This window comes from Rhinatrema bivittatum, chromosome 18, assembly GCF_901001135.1.
Source record: "Rhinatrema bivittatum chromosome 18, aRhiBiv1.1, whole genome shotgun sequence".
Taxonomy (NCBI): domain Eukaryota; kingdom Metazoa; phylum Chordata; class Amphibia; order Gymnophiona; family Rhinatrematidae; genus Rhinatrema; species Rhinatrema bivittatum.
The window spans coordinates 47,097,398-47,110,242 of NC_042632.1; positions in this window are offsets into that span (position 1 = coordinate 47,097,398).

Here is a 12,845-nt window from a genome sequence, read left to right on the forward strand (position 1 = left end):
AGCCTTCGTTGCTCTGGTGAAAGTCAAGAAGGCTCAGCCATCCAACAGCCTAGGCTATGGTTTAAAAAACAGACTTTGAAAGGCTCATGTCAAACATTCGTGGAAGGCTTAGTTTAAAAAAAAACAAAAAACATAAAAACAAAAATTCTGCTTGGCTGAATTTAGCCTTAACCAGCTTGCCAGTCCCTAGCATCAGCCACCCTGTGGCCAATCTGTTCTCCAGTTTTCATAGGGTAAGCAGGGAGGATGCATGAATGGCTATTTTCCTATTTTCTTGAGAATAATACACCAGGGGCTCAAATTACAGGAGCCGGGATCTCATTTAAAAATCGGGAGTGCTCAGAGATGGGCATACGGGCTGGTACATTATCAGTGATATATCATTACCAGCATATATAATATATACATATAGAGAGAGAGAAGAGAGAACGAGAGCAAAACAAAGTATACTGGCACCTTTCAAATTTCCAGGTATATGCACAAAAAGATTACACACAGTAACAGTAAAGATACATTGCACAACCCCAATAAAACTTTTACTACTTTCAAATAAATTTTCCAATGAAAATGCTTTTATTCAATTCCTTATAAATATATTAGACCATCACCCCTGTTAAAAACCATTCATACTTCAGTCATACCAATCATACACTGCATCCCACTTAAAAAATCAGCACCCCCGCCTCATATTATAACAACAATGGTCTTCTATGCATAATAATTCTCCATAATCCTCTTTCGGGTTATTAGGATAAACAGCACCAGTGAGCAACAACTTAAACTTCTGCCTGTGAATTTTTCTTATAGATGCCTTTTTTTCATCCCGACATAGGCCTAAGTTTCACCTGATGAAAGGCTTCATCAGGGGACCAGTATGGAAAGCTCATGATCTTGATTCTCCTTCCCGGAGAATCAAGATCACTCGGACACTGGTCAAAGGACTTAACCGGACATCAGGGAGACATCTTATCGTCCTGACGGTCAAAGGACTTAACTGGACATCAGGGAGACATCTTATCGTCCGCAAACACCTTTGAATGTTCATCTTAACTTGAGTTAATGCCATCTATCCTTCCTCCTCCCACTACTCCCCATCATCCTTAGACGTCTTAATTATCCATTGCCTATTACCACTACTTTCCTGCCCTATTTATATTCACTATTTTTTTCTTATCAATATTTGCTATTTGTTTGTCTCTTTGAAGACATTTGCTATTTGTTTGTTTGTTTTTGAAGACTGTTCTACTTACAATGTTATTTGTTATCTGTCAAATTGTTTAAATGTAACGCCTTAACACACTATTTGTTATCTGACGACTTGTTTTCAATGTAACGCCTTAGCCGCGATTGTTCAGTTAATATGGAAACCGATATGATTTGATATTTTTTTGTCAAAAATGTCGGTATATAAAAATTCTGAATAAATAAATAAATAAATAAATGTAGGCTTGTGAATACACGCTGACTGGCAGCACAGAAAAACCTTTCATCTGTTGAATATACTTTATGTCCTCTAATGAAGAATCTAACATCACTGTTCAAGAAATGACTGTTGTTATAATATGATGCGGGGGAACAAACATTGCTTGCTGTGATAGCTAGTATCAGTTACAGTCTTTATGCTATCTGTGGCCACCCTTAAAGCACATAGGCTGAGGACTCCTGGGGCGAACAGCTTGCAGAATGGTCCATTTCCAAGGTTAGTCACCACCTTTCAGGGGTTTTATGGCTGCAGGCCCTTGCTGATCCATATGGCCACCCTCGTCCTCATGCCTCTCCTCTTCTCTCTACCCCCTGCCTCTCGTGCTCCATCCTGTCCACTCAACACCACCACACCTCACCACTCCTCCTCCACCTCACCATCACGCCTCACCACTCCTCCTCCACCTCACCACCATGCCTCACCACTCTTCACTCAAACACAGAGACAGGCAAAGAGCACAAACTAACAAAAACTTTCACACACACAAATCAAAACAATAGACAAGGGGAAAGGGAAACAGATGAGAAACAAGACACAGGGGACACCTCATTCAGAACTCGCTAAATACCTCCAACCAACTACCAACTGCTCACCCTTCTCCTTTCCTCTCCCCAAACTCCTGACACACCCCCAAAGAGGCAGCTGCAGGAAGCCGGTATATATATAAACCAGAAAAATAACCCGCCACGCACGAATCAATGCGCACCGCGCAAAATGACGCGCTGACGCCACGAGATAATTGCCTATGCGATGTGAAACACGGGAAATTAGCCTCACCGCGTCCATTTTGTTTGCTTTCTGCTACATTTGTAGCATGTTGATGAATCTAGGCCTAAATTTGCTGTGAAGACTGGAAGCATTAGCAGGGCTGTGAAGACTGGAAGCATTAGCAGGGCTATGCTTTCCTGCCACTTAACTCTCGTCCTAAATATTTGTCAGTTACACAGAGCTCACTCATTAGCAAAGCTAAAGAGACTCCAAGGAACCGTGGAATACATTTTTTTTTCCCCTAGAAACCTGTATTTTTTCCACACTGCAGACCAATATGAAAAGGAGACAGAGTGCAACTGCACCAAAAAACAAAACAAAACATTTTTTTTACAGCACCTAAGATTCTTTTATTCATACATAAAGAACTGGAACAGAGACCTTGGTTTTATTTGATATCGGTTTCTGGGCCCACACACTTGGCTTCCTCGCAGCATTTAATAACAGCCAGTGTAACCTCTTTCCAGACCACTTTACAACAGAAGCCTTTCAAACATCAGCCCCTGATCCTCTGACATGGGCCAACTCTAATGGACAAGGTCATGCCCCCTTCCTTTTCCTCCTCTAACCCATCGCAAGCAGCAGTGAAAAGTCACTGACTAATTGCTAAAAGCCTTCAAATCCAAAAGCTTTCCTTTAGGGTCAGCCTACAGGTGCAGGTGGAATTCCACAGTCAAATGATAGCTGCACAAATAATATGAAATCCTGACGTACACAGCACATGCTTTTGGGGAAGAAAATGACATTTATTAGGGAGTGATATTAAGACTTCAAGGGGAGAGAGAGAGAGAGAGAAATGTGTCCATTAAAGCAGCAGTATTAAAATACAGCATATGAAAGTAGCTAAGGACTATTGGGCCGATCCTTTTGCAATGCTGTGTAGAGCCCAGTTGATCTCTGACTGCCTTATGGCAATACTAGAACAGGCATCACAAACTCATATCCAGCCACAAGGCGAAGAGGAGCAATGGGAGCCTGGAGAAGCCATGGCCTATAGAACAAATGTAGGCGGTGGCAGCATGGGGATATAGTAACATAGTAACGATGGCAGAAAAAGAACACATAGTTCATCCAGTCTGCCCAGCAAATTTCTTAGGGTAGCAATGTCTGCTAAGGGTAGTAACTACATCTTCGTGCAGGTTACCCCCATGCACCTTTCCCTTCATTTCCAACCTCTAGCCTTTAGGGATCCAATGTTTATCCCCATGCCTTTTTGAAGTTTTGTCTTTACCACCTCTTCAGAACGGCATTCCAGGTATCCACCAACTTCTCCGTGAAGAAATATTTGCTGATGTTGGTTCCGAGTAGTCCCCCCTGGCATTCCATGACCCCTAGTTCTACAGTTTGCTTTCCGATGGAAAAGGTTCGAGAATCATGCATCACTGAAACCTTTCAGGAATCTGAAGGTCTGCATCATATCTTCCCTGCACCTCCTCTCTTCCAGGGTGTACATATTCAGATCCTTCAGCCTCTCCTCACAAGTCTTCTGATACAGACCCCACACTATTTTGGCCGCCCTTCTCTGGACTGCCTCTAAACTGTCTCTATCATTTTTTAGATACAGTCTCCAGTACTGAACACAGTACTGAATACTGAATACTCCAGTACTGAATACTCCAGGTGAGGCCTCACCAAGGACCTGTACAAGGGGACTATCACTTCCTTTTTATTACTGGTTATTCCTCTTTCTAGCAACCCAGCATTCTTCTGGCTTTAGCTATCACCTTGTTGCACTGCTTCACCAGCTTCAGATCACCAGACATTATTACCTCAAGATCCTTTCACCCACCCTCCCCCCAAAGCATACAGCTCTTTTGGATATTCGCACCTCAGAGGCATGATTCTGCACTTCTTGGCACTGAATCCCAGCTGCCAAGTCTTCGACCACTCTTCAAGCTTCCTTAACTCACTTTTCATTTTCTCTACTCCTTCAGGTATGTCCACTCTGTTACAGATCTTAATATCATCGGCCAATAGACAAACTTTGCATTCTATCCCTTCCACAATGTCACTCACAAAAATACTGAACAGAACCGGTCCCAAAACCGATCCTCAAGGCACTCCACTTTCCACCATTCCCTCTTCAGAGTAGGTTCCATTTACCATTACACACTGTCTCCTGTCAGTCAAGCAGGTTGCAATCCATACCACCACTTTGGCGCCGTCCCAAGTTTCTCATTTTATTCACGAGCCTCCTATGCGGGACAGTATCAAAAGCTTTGCTGAAATCCAAAGCAAATCACACTGGGGTAGATTTTCAAAGGGTTATGCGCATAAGGGGGCGGATTTTAAATGCCCTGCGCGTGTAAATCCGGCTGGATTTACGTGCGCTGGCGGCCTATTTTGCATAGGCCGCCAGCGCGCGCAGAGCCCCGGGACATGCATACATCCCGGGGCTTCGTAAAAGGGGCGGGGAGGGGGCGTGTTGGGGGCGTTCCCGAAATGACGCGGCGTTTTCGGGGCATGACGTGGCGTTTCGGGGGCGGGCCCGGGTGCGTGGCGCCGGCCTGGGGGCATGGTTGAGGCCTATGGACCAGCCCCCGAGTCGGGTGATGGCGCGCCAGCAGCCCGCTGGCGCGCACAGATTTACATCTGCTTTCAGCAGGCGTAAATCTGCCAACAAAGGTAAGGGGGGGGGTTTAGATAGGGCCGGGGGGTGAAGTAGGTAGGGGAAGGGAGGGGAAGGAGGGGGGAGGACGAAGGAAAGTTCCCTCCGAGGCCGCTCTGAAATCGAAGCGGCCTCGGAGGGAACAGGTAGCGCGCGTTGGGCTCAGCGCGCACAGGTTACACAAATGTGCACCCCCTTGCGCACGCCGACCCTGGATTTTATAAGATACGTGCGGCTACGCGCGTATCTTATAAAATCCAGCGTACTTTTGTTCGCGCCTGGTGCGCGAACAAAAGTACACGATCGCGCAAATTTATAAAATCTACCCCAAGATGCGCACATAAGCCCCGAAAACCTACCCCTGTGCATGCCGAGCCTATTTTGCATAGGCTCGGCGGAGCGCACAAGCCCCGGGACACGCGTATGTCCCTGAGCTTTCAAAAATGGGTGGGCCGGGGGTGGGGCCGTGGGCGCGGCGGCGGGCCGGGGACGGGCCCAAGGTGGGGCGGTGGGCCAGGGGCGGTCCGGAACGGCAGCGGTCCGGAACGGGCTCCTGCTCCTGAATCTTGTCGTCTTCAGCCGGCGCCATTTTCCAAAATGGCGCCGAAAAATGGCGGCGGCCATAGACGAAAAAGATTGGACGGCAGGAGGTCCTTCCGGACCCCCGCTGGACTTTTGGCAAGTCTCGTGGGGGTCAGGAGGCCCCCCACAAGCTGGCCAAAAGTTCCTGGAGGTCCAGCGGGGGTCAGGGAGCGATTTCCCGCCGCGAATCGTTTTCGTACGGAAAATGGCGCCGGCAGGAGATCGACTGCAGGAGGTCGTCAACCCTCGCTGAACGACCTCCTGCAGTCGATCTCCTGCCGGCGCCATTTTCCGTACGAAAACGATTCGCGGCGGGAAATCGCTCCCTGACCCCCGCTGGACCTCCAGGAACTTTTGGCCAGCTTGTGGGGGGCCTCCTGACCCCCACGAGACTTGCCAAAAGTCCAGCGGGGGTCCGGAAGGACCTCCTGCCGTCCAATCTTTTTCGTCTATGGCCGCCGCCATTTTTCGGCGCCATTTTGGAAAATGGCGCCGGCTGAAGACGACAAGATTCAGAAGCAGGAGCCCGTTCCAGACCGCTGCCGTTCCGGACCGCCGCTGGACCCGCAGGTTATTTAAGTTATTGGGGGGGGGGTTCGGGAGGGTGGGGGATTTAATTTAAAGGGTCGGGGGTGGGTTTTAGGGGGTTTTAGTGTGCCGGCTCACGATTCTAACGATTTATAACGATAAATCGTTAGAATCTGTATTGTATTGTGTTCCATAACGGTTTAAGACGATATTAAAATTATCGGACGATAATTTTAATCGTCCTAAAACGATTCACATCCCTAATGGGCACAAGAGTCTGGGGAAGGAAGACAAGGGCATAGAAGTACAAGGAGTTCTCAAGCATTCTCGGACTCCTGCTTGCCAGAAAATCAGAGACATTTTCCCAAGAGTTCTGATCACAGTAGCTTTGTCTGCATGATTTGATAAAGTCTTGCTTTTGATTTGCAAATAAAAACATGCAACAAGTACATTTCTCCTTCAGAAATAATTTAACCAAAATGTGTTACTTTTCAAGTTTTAATAAATCAATAAAATAGGGTTTAATGGTGCAAGTGTCTGCAAAAAGTGAAATTTTGCAGACACTTGCAAAACCATAAGTCATCAGCAGGTGCATCTATAAATATGGAAAATGTACATTTTGCAAAAGGTTTGAAAATGTTAAAAGCGCAATTTTCACACATTTTTATTTCTTAAGTGGCTTTAGACTTCTTGCGCCATCTAGTGTTTCAGAAAATATTTGTAGACTAGGGAATGTTCAAGGTAAAATCAATGAAATTTGTAGACATAACAGACTTTAACTTGTGAAATTGTATTACTAGTTTAAAAAGGGTCAAGTTTGTTTCAAATTTGCTTATACTAGCATGACAGATGCAGTAAAAACATGATGAGCCTATTGATCACACTATTGTGATTATGAAATTTTATTGGTTATTCCTCCTCAGGTAATTTTATATTAAGGGTGTGCATAGGGGGGAAAAACTTGTGTTTGTTTTTCTATTTTGTTTACTTTTTTTTTTTTTTTTTAAATGTCACATTCACATTTTTTAGCACATACTAAAACGATTTAGCATGCTCTAAAAACATTCAGTTTATGCTAGAACAATTTAGCACAGAAATGAAACCAAATAACATTTTGTTCGGATGAGGGGGTTGTGTTCTTTTGGTTGGGAAATGAAAAAAAAAGCCAAAACGAATACGTGTGATGATTTTTGTGTCATTTAAAAACAACTGCACATCCCTATTTTATATCGCCAGCCTTTCTTCTCACTTAGCACAGAGGCCAATCACTAATGGATGTGACCCTATTTCATATCCTGTTCCTTCACCATCACAGTGACAGACCTTGACTGGGGGAGAGAGCTCACACTACCACACTCTCTTTCAGGCTGATTCAATAAGAAGTGCGGGAGAATGAGCGCCCACTTTCTCCAACACGCGCCCAGCCACCTCTCCTGGGCACATGATCCTGTATTTAAATGAGGGGTCACGCTAAAAAGGAGACACTAGGGAGGATAGCGTGCCCTAGCGCTTCCTTAGCAGTGAAACCCAGGAGAGATGGCTGTCAGCGGCTATCAGTGAGTTCAGAAAACAGATGCTCAATTTTACGAGCATCAGTTTTCCAAACCCGCTGACACCCATAAGTTAGGGAAACGGACGCTGGTAAAATTGAGCAGTTTTTTCTGCTTATCTGTACACTTTTTTGGGCCGCACATTTTACTTTCATATCCCGGGTGAATAGCTAATAGCCTCATCATCATGCATTTGCATGTGATGAGCGCTATTAGTTTTGGGGGGGGGGGGGTGGCCGTGCGTTTTTTACATGCTAAACTCCTTACAGTATAAGGGGTAGTAGACACTTGTTGAAAACGCGCGTCCAAGCGCATGTTAAACCGTGCGCTTGGCCGAGTGCACCTTCCAGTCAGGCCGATACAGTAAAAGTCGCTCTCCCGACACGTGCGCACAGGTCACTTTCCTGTGCACGCGATTCTGTATTCAAGGAGGGCCCGCGGCAAAAAGAGGCGCTAGGGACACTAGCGCGTCCCTAGCGCCTCTTTTTCGACAGGAGCGGCGGCTGTCATCGAATTTGACAGCCGACGCTCAATTTTGCCGGCGTCGGTTCTCAAACCCGCTGACAGCCACGGGTTCGGAAACCGGACGCCGGCAAAATTGAGTGTCCGATTTTCAACCCGCGAGCCGCGGGCCGGTTTTAAATTTTTTTTTAAATTTTATTTAAATTATTTTTTACTTTGGGGATCTCCGACTTAATATCGCCATGATATTAAGTCGGAGGGTGTACAGAAAAGCACTGTACACCCTCCGACTTAATTTCTGAAAGTAAAATGTGTGGCTTGGTTACACATTTTACTTACTGACTCGCGCAAGAATAACTAATAGCGCCCGCAACATGCATTTGCATGTTGCGGGCGCTATTAGTTTCGGGGGGGGGGGTGTTGGCCCGTGTTTGGACGTGCGAAAATGCGCGTCCAAACACGGGTTAACAGTGCGCTCCGCCGGAGCACCCTGTACAGTATTGGCCTGAGTGTTGGCCTGTTAGTAGTATGCAATCATGTCTCCTCAGTCTGGCTGCTAGGTGTCGCTGCTGAGCGAAGGCCTCTATCACCGCCGCTCCCTCCCTTAGGACAGTGGTCCCCAACCCTGTCCTGGGGGCCCACCAGCCAGTCGGGTTTTCAGGACATCCGCAATGAATATGCATGAGAGAAAATTTGATTGCACTGCCTCAATAACATGCAAATTTTCTCTCATGCATATTCATTGTGGATATCCTGAAAACCCAACTAGATGGTGGGCCCCCAGGACAGGGTTGGGGACCACTGCCTTAGGAGCTATGAATGTCCCAGTCAGACTGGGGACCAGAGTCCTGGTCCCCCTACATGAAAGCTTGTGGTACTGCCGCTGCACCACAGGGCCAATTATCTATATCTTTGATTTTTAAGTTTAGCCTCTGCTATGTAAATAACCTTAACTGTCCAGCTAAACTCTAGAACAAATGAGTACAGAAATCAATTTCCAGTTAGATTACAGATAAAGGGGGTCATTTTTAGCCTTGCTTCCTACAGGGAAATTTACCTTATAAAATCATCATCTCTGGGTGTCATTGTCTCTCCTGCCTCCACCCATGTATGTTCCTCTAATAAGTTTTGCACATTCATCCCATTTCATTCAAATTTCTGCCACAGATAGAACAGCGCACTTTTCATTTGTCCCTGAACCCTCTACTAGGTGTGTGCACAGACATATTTTTTATTTTGTTTTTTTCGTTTATTTAAAATGAAAAAGAGGGGGATCAAGATGGCAGATTGAGAAGACATGAGGCAAGGAGCTCCTATATCACTCAGCATATTTTGTCCTTTTTTTTTTCTATAATGGTTATGCGGAAGAGAAAGTTGCACGGAAGAGAAAGTTGTGTGGGTGGTCCTCAGTCGACCCCGATGTGATAATTGGCAATTCCTGATCTCTTTGCAGTGCCCCTGGTACTGTCAGGAGAAAGCTGTGTTGTCACTGGATCTGAAGGAGCAGAACAGTGTCTAGAAGCTGTCAGGAAAGTTTCTGAGTCCCAGTGCAAAGATTCCTTCCTCCTCGGAAGTCTTGTCATTGGCTTCATCAGCAAGTGCTTTGCAAATCACCATGACTGGCTCGCTTAAAAGTGCAGGGGGTGAGATGGCATCTGAAGGAACACTCTCCGCAGTGGAGCCCGGAGTCTACAGTATGCTGGAGACAGGAAAGGCAGTCTGGAGGTCAGTGGTGTGCGGCTGCCTCTCGAGGAAAGTTCATCTTCTCCCTTGCAAGCACCGAATGTTATCTCAAGTGCAAGCACATTGCTGGAGGGATTGGTTATTAAGCCCCTTACACCCAAGCCCTCCCTTATCACGCTGGATATAATCTGGATTGTTATGTCTTCCGTTGAGTCTTTTGTCCCTATTGACTGTCTCTATTTGAACAGTTAGATGAAATCTTAAGATGCTGCACTAGTCACCCAATCTCAGCAACTTGTTAGACACAAACTATGGAAAAACGTTTACCGGTTCTGTTGTCACTTATACAAGATAAGAGTGTGATACATTGGAGAATAGAAAATATAGGGAGGACTCTAAATTTATGAGTTATGAATTTTCCAACTGTCTCTATATCATCTCCTGAGGAACTTTTTAAATCATGTATGTGAGATATCCTAGGCATTTCACAAGGAGTTATGCCCCTCATCAAGAAGGCATTTTACTTTCCTTGTGAAGAAGGATGAGAAGCTGGGCAGTCTTGTCAGGAGTTACAACAACAAAAAGGAGCTTCTTTAGATATTTCTGTGATTTTGGACTCTTTGGTAGTGGATGAGGCACATAGGACTACTTTACTAGTGACTTTTTTTTTCAGCAAGATCAAGATTTGGTGCTCTGATTGGTTTTTGATCTGTACATTAATTACATTATGGGGTTTAAAATTAAAAGGTGAATTTAAAAAGCCTGACCTGCGCCAAAATTAGTGGATTTGCAAATATGTTGGGCTGGCGCACTGCCAAGCAGATTTTAAAAGCCGCCTGGATACGAACATAAATGCTGCCGCACGCACATCTCAGAACTTCTAAAAAAAAAAAAGGGGTGAGGCGTGAGTATGGTCTGGGCAGGGCATGGGCATTTTGAGACTTGACCAAGAAATTTGCGTGTAAATACTTACACGATCCAACATGGCAGAGGTCCCTGGCCGCATAACTTTACTTTTGCTATGTATGGCATGTAAGTTAAAAAAAAAACTAACGAGCCATTTTGGAGGGGGGGGGGGGGGGGGGGTAAAGGGTCTAGAATAACTGGGTGGTGTACAGACTATCAAACCAGGGGTGGGTTTGGAGGACCTAGATGGTAACTGGGCAAACTGGGGAAGAACTGGTAAAACAGGCAATGGCGTTGGTCCTTTTTAAAATTTCCCCACTTACATGGCAGAAGCGGGCTTTGCATGCAAAGGTGCGCGTTCACTTAAAAATGGGCCCACTTGTGCACACAGTCAGGCTATTTTTATAATATGCGTGCATATACGTGTGTATATTATCCCTGGGCACGGGCTGACAAACGCATGCACATGTGCACCCAGGCACCGGTTTAAAAGTTACCATTCCTGATTTTTGCAGAGCTACACAAGAGCATAGGAAGACATTTTTGGCAAGGCGACATAAAGTAGTAGCATTGGGTGAGGTTTTTTTCCCTCAATTTCTTTGTAAATGCAAGGGGGTTTTTTTCCCCCTCAAATAAGTTTGTCTTCTTACTTTTTTTTTTTTTATAGATTCTAGAACTCCCACAGAGAACAGACCTTCTGTATCTTGAAGTGCTTTTTTTTATTGGGCTGGATATTTGGGTCTATATTCAGAGTTTAAAGTAGGGAAATAATCGTCTTCTCGGACCAAACTTTTGCTGCATCGGGACTAGGGGGGGGGGGGGGGGGGGGGGTTCGCATGATAGTGGGGACCCCAGCCTACTTTTTTTCTTTTCTTTTTGTTTTTTTTCTCTCTTGGTTTTTTTTGTTTCAAATAAATACATTAAACCATAAATGAAATAAAAAAAATATGAAAATAATGTAAGTGCACACTCCTGGATTTATATAATATTTTACAGTACTCCGTATGCTGGAAAGCAAAATGAAGGCGTCTTACCAAGTGTAGCAAAAGTGGTAAGAGAGTCCCTTGAGGAGAAATTGGCAGCACATGAATGGAAGACAGCTTTCAGCATAGGAAAAGATAACAAGAGACAGTACCAATAGTGTAAAAGGCTGCACACTTTCAAACCCGTTTATCTTCTTTTCTCCATGGATGTAAAAAGTAGAAGCATAGGGAGGGTCATTTTATAATTGTGCATTTGGGGCTAAACTTGTGCACACAGACTTGAGCCAATATTTTCGAAGTGAACGTATGTTAGAATGCAGTTGGTTATGAAAGGGACTGCCTTCTGGGGTGATTAGCAGTAGTTCAGTCTTGGAAGTGTTGAGCACCAGGTTAATGCTTGAAAGGTGATGGTTGATCGTTTGTAAATGAGAGTTCCATAATTTGAGTGTTGAGTCCAGTGAGCTGAATATGGGGATTAAAATTTGTACATCGTCGGCATATATATAGAACTTAAGTTTCAGATTTGAGAATACATGGCAGAGAGGGAGTATGTAGATGTTAAACAGGGTGGGCGATAAGGAGGAGCCCTGAGGAACTCCGAATGGGGCGTTAGTATGAGAGGATTCCTTGTTATTGATTTTAACCTTATAGCCTCTGTTGCTAAGGAAGGAGTCGAACCATCTGAGAGCTGATCCTGCAATACCTATATCTGATAGCCGGTTTAGTAGAGTATTGTGATTTACAGTATCGAAAGCTGCGGAGATGTCAAGAAGGGCTAGAAGTGTAACCGTCTCTAAAAGTCAGGAAAGAGGTCCAGACAACTGATCCGTAAAGATAGACTTTTATTGCCAGCAAGATGCAGCTAAGACAATGGCTTAGTACAACTGCATGCCCCTCCCCGTGAGGAGTGGACTTTTATACATTCTTTCAAGTAGGTGTAGCTTATAATCAGACCATTGTTTTCGTCATTTAATTGACGTGATATGTTAGACATTTTATAGCAGCAATCGTATTAATACAATACAAATTATTATTACAAAATGGTAGTGCGTTTCACTGAATGTCAGTATGTATGTACGTAATGCATGCCATTGCGTTTCAAATGTTAGTACATTCAATATGGCTGTGCGTTGCAATGCGTTTCACTGCTGGCGTTGTTAACTAGAAGTTTTCAGTTTTCTCATTCAACGATTAGTCATAAGATTGAACTCCTTCAGAAGGAATGATTGACCTTTGTCAAAACCGATGTAAATTTGATCAAGGAGTGAGATGAGGAGGGTTTCAGTATTGTG